The sequence below is a fragment of the Giraffa tippelskirchi genome, chromosome 2 (assembly GCF_054371585.1).
Source record: "Giraffa tippelskirchi isolate mGirTip1 chromosome 2, T2T-mGirTip1v1.2.pri, whole genome shotgun sequence".
Lineage (NCBI taxonomy): Eukaryota > Metazoa > Chordata > Mammalia > Artiodactyla > Giraffidae > Giraffa > Giraffa tippelskirchi.
Window position 1 is genome coordinate 91,060,785 of NC_137276.1, and position 14,275 is coordinate 91,075,059.

Below are 14,275 nucleotides of genomic sequence, written 5' to 3' on the forward strand. Positions count from 1 at the left end.
AAGATAAATTGTTAGTGAAAAAGTCTGAACTGACTCCCAGCAGACTGATAACAAGATGAGGAATGAGAATAGGAGAGCTGAATCAAGAGAGCCTTTTGGTTTATCTGCATTACTTCACAATGATATTATTTTCATATATAATCAGTTCTTGAAGCTTTGGCTTCAAGGTGGGGGAAGGCAGTGAAGGTGTGGTCAAGAAAGTTGTCATGGAGGAACTTACATCTGAGCGATGTCTTGAAAGATGAGAGTGTTTGACCAAGCAGACATAGTAGATGCTGAACTGTGGGGCAGGAGGTGGGGTGGATCAGTATTAATAGAATATGGAAAAGGCATTCCAATCAAAGGAGAGAACCTGGGCAGGAGACAGAGGGATGTGAAGCAGCCTGGTGCATTAGAGGAACTATACATTATTCCACATGGTGCTATTCATGTGTTTGAACACAGGAAAACGGAAGAATAAAAAATAATTGTGGAAATGTAAATCAGACAAAGTAGTCTGAGCCATGATCCTTTGAGAATGGGGAGCTATTGAAATATTTTAAACAGGGAAGAAAATTACATGTATTGTGAGGAGATGGAATACCAGGAAGACTGGGTATTGGTGCAATAGACCAGTCAGGACACTATTATTTCACTGGCCCAGGAGAGAGACGATAAGAGGCTTAACTAAGGCAGAATCCAGAAGGATGGAGAGGAGGCAGCTTCTAGACAGGTTTCAGAACTAGACTCAACAAAGCTGGTAACTGGATATGGAAGGTGAGGAAGCTGGGGGAGCCCAGAAGGACCCCATATTTAAGGTTTAGGTGACAGTAGGTTGATGGCTCCACTCACCGAGGGTTTTAGAAGGAGGAACAAAGAAAAGCTGATAAATTCAGCTCTGGATATGCTAGGTCTGAGGTTCTCAGGCAGAGCTTCGTGGACCTGTCCAGAGGTTTATAAGAATCTGAAGTTTAAGGAAAAGGTCCAGGCTGGAGGTGTGTATTTGGAAGGAGAAGATGTACATCGCAGCTTCACTGAAAAGTTTCTCAACTGCCACACGACCTTCCTCACCTCTCTCTAAGAAAGAGATTCTGATATGCCCTCCTCACCAAAGGACCATGTCAGAGTCTCCAAGAGGACAAGCAGATCTTTCCTCAAAAGGCCCCTCAGATGATCCTCGCTCAATCCTTGGGGAGAACCACTGACAGTAAGAAGAAAGGGAGTCAGACAGAGGCTGAAAGGCGCTCCATTCAGTGGATGGACAGAGTATGCACCCGTGGAAAGAGCCCTGGACAAGCCCTCACTGAGAATTCAGGAAGCTCTGCATGCCCACGGGACAGGGAACTAGCTCAGACAAACATTCACTTCTACTGCCACTGTCTTCGTGGCCTTGTACCATGGCCCCACCTCTCCTCAGCTATGATAGTTTCACTTGTCAACATGGCTAGGATATAATCCCCATTCAATCAAATATTAATCTAGATCTTGCTATGGATGCATATTTTCAGATGTGATTAACATCTGCCCTCAGTTGACTAGGTGAGCTAATCTGGGTGGGCCTGTTTCACTCAGTCAAAGGCCTCACGAGTGGCACGGAGGTTTCTGAGGAGGAGACGTTCTGCCTATGACCCCAGTGTCAGCTCATACCAGAGACTCCCAGACTGGGTGCCCTGATAGCCTACCTGCCAAGCCATGTCCCCCTCACCTGGTCTCTCCACCCCCGCTTTCCCCTCTCCCCTCCTTCCACATTGGAACAGAAAGCCAAAGAAGGCTAGAAGAGGAATTTATTTCACAAAGTAAATGAAACAGGCCGATTACCTGATCAATTCAAATGTTTTTGAAAGGAGCACTTTAGAGATTTGTTTCTTATAAGAAACCATACAATATTCTGATTTACCCATGATGTTGCCCCGATTTCTTACCCCTTCTCCATACAGAGCGCAGTTCAAGGATAGCTGATGTTTATAGCATGGTCCTGAAGTACAATCTCAAAGTACTTGTGTGGTTAGCCAAGAAGCCTTCAAGTGTGTTTGCCCTTCAGAGCAGGCAGCAGGCTTGGTGTGGAGGAAGTTGCCAGGAGTAAGACGCCTACCTATGCAAGCTTCCATATGCTTCCCAAATATTGGCCATCAACCTGTCATTCATTCAGTTTAACAAACATTTATCAGATACTTACAATAAAATGCTGATAATCAAAGTTAGGAATTGCCAGTGTCAGCATCATTAATGGAATCAGTAAAGATGGGACAGATGAGCAATGGTGAGTTCCAGAAAGCACATTAATTCAAAGACATCTTGGCCCATTGCATCACCCCACCATGCAGATTGATTCATTTTAGCAGAGTGAGGAGGAAAGAGAAGTTCCAACAAGTCAGGCTGGAGGTAAAGGAGGGAACTGGGCCATACAGAGGTCAGTGTCCCTGCATGTCAGCATCCTCCTCTCTGCCCTCTCTCCCCTGGGAACTGGTCAGTGGGAAGCAAACAGCTCAGCAAAGACTAAGTGCAAGAGACCAATTCAAATGCCCCCAACCTCAAGATGTGGCCTAAGCAATGCAGTCATACTGTGAAACTCACCCTGCAGCAACTGAAGGTCTCCAGGGAACGCTCGGTTAACCAAAGTCACCAGGCCACCCTCCCTGAAACCCCACTGTCCACTCACCATCTTGCAGATGGCCAGCATTCAGGAGTGCTGATTTATCAGAACTGAGCTGAATTCAGTCCTGGGTTGGTTGTACCTGGCATCATGCCTAGAGGGAAAAAGGAAAAATGTCAAAAGGAAGAAAAGGAAACAAATATTAGTTGATCTTTTGCTATAGGCCTCACTTTTCCATATACAATATCTCATCTCAATCTACACCCATTCTGGGAGCATCACATTTAAACCCCACTTTATGTGCATGGACCTGGGAGACAGGAATGTTAAGTCCTGGCCTTAGATCATGTAGTTGACTCATGACAGAGGGGAGTTTTGGACCCAGGACCCTACAGTTTCAAAGATCCTGATTTCTTCCTCAATTATACTAGGCTGCAGGCAGACTTAGCACAAGACTGTCAATAGACACTAAGAACCCCTGATGTCCCAGCATCGGGGGTAGAAAACCAAACAGATGTATCTCAGCTTCGTGGAGTTTACAGTGATCAGACAAGTATATATTTTTAGTGTTTTTTTTTTAATTTGTTTATTTATTTATTTATTTTTGGCTGCAGTGGGTCTTCATTGCTATGCATGGGCTTTTTCTAGTTGTGTTGAGTGAGGGCTTCTCTTGTTGCAGAACACAGGTTCTAGGCAGCACGTGGGCTCAGTAGTTGAAGCCTGAGGACTCTAGAGTGCAGACTCAGTAGTTGTGGAGCAGGGGTTTAGCTGCTCCTTGGCATGTGGGATCTTCCCAGACCAGGGATGGAACCCATGTCCTCTGCATGGGCAGGCAGATTTTTAATCACTGGACCACGAGGGAAGTCCCAGACAAGAATTATGGTACTGGTTGGACACCAGATGGACCAGGAGAGCTTTACAAACTCCTGATGCGTGGATCCACCCACTGGATCCTGACTTGACTGGTCTGGACTGCAGCCTGAACATCAGAATGTCTTAAAGCTTCCCAGATGATTCTGATGTGCAGCCAAGGTTGCAAACCACTAGATGAAAGGGACTTTGGAAGTGGTTAGAGATGTTATCCAGTTGCAGAAAATCATCAAAGAGGAAGTGGTGGTTGAGATGGGCAGTAAAAGCTGGCAATGTGGGGGAGACAGTCTAGGGAAAGGGAGGACCAGGGCGAGATGTGACAGCAGGGGAAATAGGACCCATCCATGGCATCCCACTTACTGGGGTAACAAGGAAGCACACACTGGCTGAGAGGCAATTGAGAGGTGGTGGGGATACCGCTCTCATTTTGTGTCTAATTCTGAACTCGGGCTATAACGATGTGCATGGCCAAGACCACTGTCCAGTTAGAAAAGCACCAACTCACAAAACCTGTGAATCATCAAGTTCTAAATCCCTAGCAGGCAACACATTTGGGAGCCACAGCTGCTGCCTGAACAAAAGAAAGAAAAAATAACTGCTCCCTTCAAGCCTCCGTGACCGTGCAACGTCATCCACCAAATCATTTCAAATTGTCTCCTTTTCATAATACTGGGTCCAAAGATATGAGCTGCATCCAAGCTGGCCTTGGTCCCCAAACGCATCCTTTTGCTAGTAAAACCTTGACCAAGAGCCAGCCCGGCCCTCAGTGTCCCCCACAATCTGTGCCAGCTGGAAGTGAAGAGATGACTCGATTCAGTCAGCATAGCAAACTCTTCCTTCCTTCCCTTCCAGGTTCTCTGGCTGATAATAATTAAAGTGACATAAGACAGATACACAGGAGAAAAACAAATTTTGTACGGTGGGAGCCTTGTAAAAATATGAGATTCCCAGCAGTCAGGTAGTAGGTTTAAACACCTTCCTGAGCTAAAGAGAAGGGAGGAGGGACCTGGACTTCAAAGGGGAGGAAGATAATTCTCAGGAAGATGGGAAGAACAAAGGCTTGGGAACAAATGTTTTGCCACACCACACAGATGAGTCTTTTGGATATAAAATTCCTCTCGGCTAATAGCTCTCTTCCTGGTACAGGCCTCTATCTAAATTCTTTTAGGCAGTTAAAGGGGAGGTAAAAAGCTCTTCTTGAGTCTGTGTGCATGCATGGTAAGTTGCTTCAGTCATGTCCAAATTGGTGGGACCCCATGGACTGTAGCCTACTAGGCTCCTCTGTCCATGGGATTCTCCAGTCAAGAATATTGGAGTGGGTTGGAGTGGGTTGCCATTTCCTCTTCCAAGGGATCTTTCTAACCCAGGCATTGAACCTGCATCTCTTATGTCTCCTGCATTGGCAGGCGGGTTCTTTACCACTACTGCCACCTGGGAAGCCCCTTCCTGAGTCTGCTGGGGCCCCATTGTCTTCAGCTGGAAATAACCCACATGGCAAAGTGGCACCTTCTAGGGTGGCTCATTCTGTCCTCCCATTTCCTGTTCAGCTGGTGTGGCTGCCACCCTTAAAGGCCTGCAAGGCTGCTGTTCTTTATTAGGAGAGGAAGTACACCCTCTTGACATCCATCTTAGGAAGGGGTGTCCAGAGCATCACCTCTCAAACTTTCAGGTGCATTTGAATGCCCTAATGGTGGTGGTCTAGTCATTAAGTTCTGTCTGACTCTTGCGACCCCATGGGCTGTAGCCCTCCAGGCTCTTACGGGATTCTCCAGGCAAGAATACTGGAGTGGATAGCCATTTCCTTCTCCAGGGGGATCTTTCTGACCCAGGAATCAAACCCAGGTCTCCTGCATTGCAGGCAGATTCTTTACCAACTGAGCTACAAGGGAATGCCCTGAGGACTTGGTTAAATACAAATTCAGATTCCAAAGTTCTCAGATGGGTCCTGAGTTTCTACATCTCCAGCCAACTCCTGGTTGATACTGATCTGCCAGTCCCTGGACCACACTTTGAGTAGCTGGGGGCCAGAGCAGTATTTCTCAGGCTTGGGACTCAGTTAACAGGCAGTCTTTATCTGTCAAAGGATCTGCAAGCAGTCTGGCAATTTTCAGAAGTAAAGTGACAGAACAATTTGATTCATATGAACTGTGATATTAACTCTGATTTTCACAAAAATCCTTCTATTTTTCAAGTTTGTCCATGTCTGGTAACGGTGGTATTGCTTTTTTTCCCCTAGTTACTCCTCACTTCACTTTTCAATTATCTAACCCTCAGTTTAGAGGGCACAGCTCAACTTGACTAACATCTTTTCTCGTGTGGAAAAAATGGCTATGTTTGTCATATACGCATTTTTGTCATCAGTACTGTGTCACCATATTCCCAAAAATGGATCGAGGACTCCAAAGTAGTTCACTGGAGCATAAAAGTAGGGATAGAAATAGTTATGTAAATACTGTGATTCAAAATGTTATATATGTAGGTAGCAAACAAGACTCAAATGAGAACTTGGTTCTGTGGTTCCAGCAGCTAACCAGGCAGGTGAACCCATCAGATGACAACTGTAGGTAAGCAGCACAAAGGGAAAGCATCTGAAATTTAGTTATCAAGTCACCCTTCTCTCAGAAGACATCATCTTTTACAAAATTTATCAGAGGAGAGCATAAAGCTTTACCTTTACTTCAGAGCACAGAGGGAAACTCCTTTTGCCTTCTATGGTAAAACAACCCTTCTAGTTTTTTAAAAAAACAAATACAAAATAATACATTTCAATACAAAATGTGTACTGGAATGCACAATTTTTTGTACACAATGTACAAAATGTGTACTGGAATCTACAATTGACAAATGTGGCCCAAAGCTGAAGAAGAGTTATAAGCCACAGAATCACCATTCAAAGTTGTATGCCTTACAGCAAAAAATGGGTCAAACTATACTTTCACCAAAATGTGTATTAAACCAGTTTAATTATAAATACTCTGCTTAGAGGGAAAACAAGAGTAAACATTAGGATGTGATTCTCAAGGTGAAAAGCCTTCATGGTCTTGTGAGTTTATAAGTGGGCATCTTCAGTTGGGCAATACCGCCGATGAAAAGAATATGAATCAGCTCTACGCTTATGTGAAATAAAGTTTAAAAAAAAATGCGCTATACGTTTTTATTCTCTTTGTTACTAAAAATCTTTGCTACAGAAAAGACTCTCAATTTTGAAATGATTATTTTGTACCTGGTGAGGTAGACCAGGAAAGGTATGCTGCAGTCATGCTGACAAAACAGCTACGTGGCCAGGGAGGCCTTTGCCAGGCAAATAGAAATGTCTATATACACACTGTATCATTCAGAGAGAAACTTGATGGTCACCAATATTTATTCTACAAATATTTAATGAGTATCTACACTATGTCAGGCACTGTCACAGGTGATAGAATCCTGAGCGAACAAAGCAAAGTTTCCTATCCTACTAAAGCTTACCTTCTACAGAAAAAGACAAATTTTAACAGTGACTGTCTGGAAGATAACCAAGCGATAGCATCATTATGGGGAGGAAATAGAGCAGTGCAAGGGCGGTCAAGAACACAAGGGGGCTTCCCTGATGGTCCAGTGGCTAAAACTCCATGCTTCCAATGCAGGGGGCCCAGGTTCGATCCCTGGTCAGGAAACTGGATCCCACATGCCGCAACTAAGGATCCTGTGTGCCACAATAAAGATCGAAGATCCTGAGTCCTGCAGCTAGGACCCGGCAGAGCCAAATAAATAAATAAAATTTTTAAGAAAAGTATGAGCAGGAGCATGGAAGTTGGGGTTTTAAATAGGATGATCAGAGTAAGCCTCTCTGAGAAGATGGCATTTGAGCAAAGACCATGGAGAGATACCTGAAGGAAGAGAGTTCTAGACTTGTTTAGAATGTTCAAGGAGAGCAGTGAAGTATGTGTAGCTAGAGGAGAGCTAGTGAGGAGGCTTATGGAAGTCAAAGTCAGGGAGGAGATGAGTAGGGAGAGGAAATGGTTCTTATGTGTTCTTATAAAAATTTCTTGTTGACCCTTAGTGAAATGAGAACCAATGGCAGGGGCAACACATAACTGGCAAAATCTGGCTGCTAAAATGATCATTCCACCTGCTGTGTTGAAAACAGACTTTAGGGATGTAATGACAGAAATATGGTATTTTGGTCAGCTGTTGCTGCATAACTAACAAGTTCAAAAATCTCAGCTATACAAACAGTATGCATTTATTTAGCTCATGTGTCATGAGTCATTGCTGGAGAGATCTGTTAATCCAGATTGGATCCAGCTGGGGTGGGTGGCCCCACTGGTCTAGCCCTGCTGTGCCTCCCATCCTTCTCTGGGACCAGCAGGCTAGACCTGGAGTTTTATTTTCATGAGAATCATTGGCATGTAGATGGTATTGTAAGCCATAATCTTGATTTAACGAAAAAGTTACATATCAAATAAAATTGTGGCCACCAAGTGTAGAGTTTCTTGGCATGACACGTTAAGCATGAGCAGTAAATCCTCTATACTTTGATTCATCAAAACACTCTGACCGTCAAGGAGAAAGGAGCTCACATAGTTTTGCTTTTTTTTTTTTAATGGATGATATGATTTTTTTCACTTTGTGACTCTGGATTCCAGTAGAAACGCTTTCTATAAGTAATCATTTCAACTGTGTTGCTCAAGGTATTATCACAGTTGTACCTTCCATGTCTTGAACATCCTGAAGCTATCACTTCAGAACTGAAATGCCATAATTCTTAATATTGGAAATGAAACAAATTTTTAAGAAACAAACAGTTGTGAGGACAACTCCATCCCTGGAAGTAACTATTTGTTGAAACAATTTCTTTTGTCTTCTGATAGAAACATATGGCTTATTAATAGACATATTAAAAACCCATATCTGAATATTACAAAAGAATGTGAAGAAAACTGACAAAACCAAAGAATAAATGAAGAATCCATTCCCCATCATCCTCCTTGTTGAAACATCCCTGTTTTCACAGTAGGACTAATTGACAAGGGGGCTGATGGGCACTAAGATGATAATGAGAAAAAGCCCTGTAACTTGGGGTTCTTGTCCTTCCTTTTCAGATATTCAGAACTATCTGACAGAGTCACCCTATACGTCCCTCCATTACCAAACACATAATTACGAGTAAGGGTTTTCAAATTTAGGAGAAATACAAACCCAAAAGCCGTAGATTACAGGGGATTTCATTTGTGGCCCAAACTCTCCCCCACTGAATAGATACATTATACGGGTCTGTATATGGATATGGACATATTAGTGAAGGATGGTAGACTATATCATGTCTCTTGCCAAGACAAAACTATTATTTTGCATTTCAAATGCATTTTCACGTTCCTTTTTTAAAAAAAATTGTGTAGCCTCTTCTTTCTATGAAAATGGTGGTCCATAAACATATCAAATGGCTCCTAGGTTTTTGAAAACTAAAAAATACATGCCAAGAAGCTGAAAATAAACCCAATTCAGTCACTCACCTACCACCTACCTACCACTCACCTACCAGTCAGGTTATACTAAGTACTTTTGACAGATAAGCTCAGAAGAAGTAGGAGAGGCTTTCCATTTGAAGGGAAAAAAGTTATTTCCAATAATTTTCAGTCCACAATAGCTGGTGGTGCCAATAAGCCAAGCTAGTTATAAGAAAGATGAAATAAGTACAGCCATAAAAACAGTGACCCATCCACATTAAAAAGAAAGCACACACACACAATTCCATTTAACAGCTCAATTGAGATGACCTCTAGCCATCACACTTGTTCCAATGACAGCTCCTCCCTCCAACACCCACTAGACTTGGCCTTCTCCCGTGGCCTGGAAATGACAAGGGAATGGTGAGCTTTCTCTCTCCAGGTGTTAGCATTTCATAAGCACTTATGGTGGCTCTCACCTCAAAAGAGCTCCTGCTCTGAGGGGTGAACTTTTCTCCAGCATATGTAATTAGCCCATTGATGCATCTCCCACACTGTTCTGACCCTCTGGAGGGAAGCATTAGGAGGTCAAGTTCAAGCAAGGAAGGCAGTTAGCACAACTGCTGAAGAGGAGAACAAGCCCTCTGTGGGGAGGGGGCTGAACCCCTGAGGGTCTCTGAACAAACACTGATGCCCTGGGAGACAGGACCATAGTTCGACCTGATGGACTGTGACTAAAGCGTTGACAGGGGTGGGGGTGGAGGACAGGGAGAGCGTGATTGGCAGATTCCCGTGTAGTTATTCCTCCCCTTCTGCCTTTCACAGGAATTCTGAGCCAGATGAGGGCAGAGCCGGTGGTGGTAGGAGAAAAGAAACAGCGGAGAGGGAGACCCAAAGCTCTGATAGGAACCACCCCTCAAGGATGTCAGAATCATTGAGGGTATGGGGGGGTGCTGTTGTTTCAACATAGTAAATGTTAATTAAATACAATTACAAGAAGCCATACCCAACCGCACCTGAAATCTCAGTTGATTGAAGGTGAGTAAGAACTCTGCCTGCTCAGCTAAGCAAGGGCTTCCCAGGTGGTGCTAGTCGTAAAGAACCCGCCTGCCAATACAGGAGACATAAGAGAACCTGGGTCCATTCACAGAGGGCATGGCAACCCACTCCAGTATTCTTGCCTGGAGAATCCCATGGACAGAGGAACCTGGAGAGCTACAGACCATGGGGTCGCAAAGAGTCGGACACGACTGAAGCGACTTAGCAGCAGCAGCAGCAGCACGCAAAGTTGAGTTAACACAGCCACACAAGAGGAGAGGGATGCTGGGACTGAAGTGTCTTCACCAGTAGAGTTGTTCCCGAGTGTTCCATGTGTTTCTCTGTTTTTCTGTTCTAGATGGGCCAGAAACAGGAGGATTTAGCACTGCTGCAGAACACAGAGAACCACAACTCGAGTTTCTCAAGTTTTGAAGCTGAATTTTTACGCTTTTGAGAGTTCTGATCCAATTTCAACACTTCAGTCCCTTCCCTGTTCAGGAATTTGGGGGAGAAGATGAATACACATCCTGACTCCCTCACAGACACCCTGACTGTGCTCACGGGTCAGTTTCCTGTGAGGAGAGTAAACAGCTCCACTCCAAGGAGAGACAGAACCACGCATGTGTATAAAACATGGGAGTGACCGTAGGACCCAGCAAACATTCAAGAATAGACTTGCCCTCTGAGACACCACCTGTGAAACCCATACATAATGCATGAGTTCAGCCATCTGTGGAAAGAAACCCAGAGACTGTAAATGTGTGACTGAAAAGATTGGGAGTATTCAAAACTCCAATCAAGGGGACCAGAGTGTAATTTTCAAGAAAAAAAACCAAACTGTAATTGTAATTTAGAAAAATCCATCCTAATCAGTGGTATTGTACCCAGTTTAAGCACAGTCTCTGGAACATGTGGGGAGTGCTTGGTCTGGAGGGGAAGCCCGGAGACCCCCATCACTGACTGTTTATTCAGCCCCATCGGGCTTGATGAGAAAGATCCCAAAGCCGGTATCAGCAAGGAGACATATCCTGCTATGGTACAGGGTTGACACACCAGGCCTGTCCCTAGAGGAGCCATGGTGGGTTTCTGAGGGCCTTTGGGGGCCACCACGGGTGGGGAGGAGCCCCATCCCTGATCCACCCAAAATGGCTCTCCCTTGATAACGCCCATAAACTAGACTTCCCCAAACATTTTTAAAATTTTGTTTTGTTTTTAAAATATTTATCTATTGATTTTTGGCTGTGCTGGGTCTTCGTTGCCCTGTACAGGTTCTCTCTAGTTGCAGCAAGGGGGCGCTCCTCTCTAGTTGCAGTGTGTGGGCTTCTCTTGTAGTGGAGCACAGGCTCTAGGGCACCCACTCTTCAGTAGTTGCAGCTCAAGGGCTCCAGCACATGGGCTCAGTAGCTGTGGTACACAGGCTCAGTTGCCCCGTGGCATGTGGTATCTTCCCGGACCAGGGATCAAACCAGGTCCCCTGCATTGCAAGGTGGATTCTTAATCACTGGACCACCAGGGAAGCCCATGTTTTAAAAAATTTTTATTGGAGTGTTGATTTACAATATTGTGTTAGTTTCTACTGTACAGCAAAGTGACTCAGTTATACATGTACATATACCCACTCTTTTTTATATTCTTTTCCCATATAGATCACAACAGAGTATTGAGTAGATATCCCTGTTTTATACAACAGGTTCTTGTTAGTTATCTATTTTATATACAGTAGTATGGAGCATTGCTGCTGTAACAAATTACCACCAATTTAGTTGCTTAAGTGAACACAAATTTGTTATCTTATAGTGTTGCACGTATGCATGCTAAGTCACTTCAGTCACGCCCAACTCTTTGCGACCCCATGGACTATAGCCCACCAGGCTCTTCTGTCCATGGGATTTTTCAGGCAAGAATACTGGAGAGGGTCTTCCTTCCTAACCCAGGGATCGAACCCGCATCTCTTATATTTCCTGCATTGGCAGGCAGGCTCTTTACCACTAGCACCACCTGGGAAGCCCCATCTTATAGTGCTAAATAAGTCCAAAATCACTCTCACTGGCCTAAAGCCAAGGTGCTGGCAGAGTTGATTGCTTCTAGAGGATCAGGAGGAGAGTCTCTGTCATTTTCTGCTTCTTGAAGCTGCCACACTCCTTGGTTCATCACCCCCTTCCTGCATCACTCCAACCTCTTGCTTCTATGATCATATTTTCTTCTGCTGACTCTGAGCCTCCTGATCCTTCCTCTTAGAAGGACCTTGTAATTACATTGGGCCCACTGGATAATCCAGGATCATCTCTCATCTTGAAATCCTTAATCATACCTGCAGAGTCGAAAGGTAACATCCACGGGTTTCAGGGATGAGGGCCTGGGTGTCTGTGGGAGCCATTTTCAACCAAAACAGCATCATAGCCATGGGTGATGTGAAAGATAAACTGAGGCATATTTGAATTTTTAAGAGTATTTGAGCGTGCATGCGTGCTAAGTTGCTTCAGTCGTATCTGACTCTTTGCAACCCTATGGGCTGTAGCCCGCCAGGTTCCTCTGTCCATGGGATTCTCCAGGCAAGAATACTGGAATGGGTTGCCATACCCTCCTCCAGGGGATCTTCTTGACCCAGGGATCGAACTTGCCTCTCTTATGTCTCCTGCATTGGCAGGCCAGGTTCTTTACCATTAGTGCCACTGAGGAAGCCCCTTATGTGAGCAAAAATCTCTTTTATTTGGGTGGCACCAAACCAAAAGTGGTTAGGAGTGCTTGGCAGACAGGTGCCTAAGGAAAGACTTACACCAAGAAGGTGCAAAATCAAAGAAAGGAGATTATTTGATTGGCTATAGCATAAAGCCTGGTTGGTTCTTTGTGACTGAATGTCCCTAGTGTTTCAGGCTCAGGTCTTGGTTGGTTTACACAGGCTGTCAAGATGTTGGAGCCAGTCTGAAGGTCTCCTTATTTGATTAATGTAATAGCTGGAACAGGAGTAAATGGCACAACTGAAATGTAATTGATCAACCTTAAAGACTGAGCTCCAAAAGTCTGCATTCTAAAAGACAGAGAACTCTTTGTACCTTAAACATCGACTCTGATTCAGAAAGAAGGTGCATGTCTGAGAGGGGCTGGCATGAATCCATGTGAGACACAAGTCACCACAGGACATTAGCACAGACCACCAGAACTCCCAGGACTGGCACAACCTAGGAGAAAATATGAACAGCACCAACAGGCACTCCAAGACCCAGCCAGCTCCACATTTATTAACTAGTCATTACTCCAGTACTCTTGCCTGGAAAATCCCATGGACGGAGGAGTGTGGTAGGCTACAGTCCATGGGGTCGCAAAGAGTCGAACACGACTGAGCCACTTCAATTTCACTTTCATTTTCACTTTCATACACTAGATGCTCAAATCAAGGAGCATCCAGTATGTTTAGGGTCTGTGTGGGTTTATTTTACAATATATAGGCTGGATGAAGAGCTGTGCTCTACACTGTGTTCTTAATTATTCCTTCTTATAACTTTTACAAAGTTACAAGTAAAGATGCCCTTAGATCTTTTTTTAAATTAATTTTTATTAGAATATAGTTTCTTTACAATGCTGTGTTAGTTTCTGCTATACAGCAAAATGAATCAGCTATATGTATATAGCTGGGATATATATAAATATCCCTTTGCTTTTGGACTTCCTTCCCATTCAGGTCACCATAGTGTGAAAACTCCTTCCAATCTTGTCAAGCAAGTAACCTGACCAGAGGTTCCAACTAAAGCTGCTGGCCACTATGCCAGGGCTTGAGCTCAGGTCCACACCACATTTGATCTATTCTTGTTGACTGTGACTTACCTTTTGATGTCAGCCTTGCTGAGAGGACCTCCATAGCCCAAAATATCTCCCCAATATCTTCACAAGCCTATGATGAAGACCTGCTTCTATCGAGCTTGGCTTCCAAACTGGGTCTGTCTAGATACAGACTTTTCCCTTAGCTGCATGAAGGTGAAATTAACCTTTCTGAATGTTGGCTTCATCATGTATAATATATAGGCTCTAATCTCAACCTTGCAGGTTATTGTGATTGTAATGAATAAAGTAGAAGTATAGCTAACATGGGAATATACCACTCTATACATAGCAGCTATTTGTTACTGATATTATTTTCTGATTTGTGAAACAAGGATAATAATATGCATACAATTTGTATAAGAATGAGGTAGCATGTGTTAAGACCTGACACAGCACCTGTAGCATAGAAGATGTTCAGTGATAATTCATTCCCGATGTCCTCCTTCCCCATGTTCTTCACAATCACTTTGTTGTGTTTACTGAAAAGAACAGCTGCTGGCTCCAGAAATATTATACCAAATGGAAACATTGTGGTGGGAATGTAAAT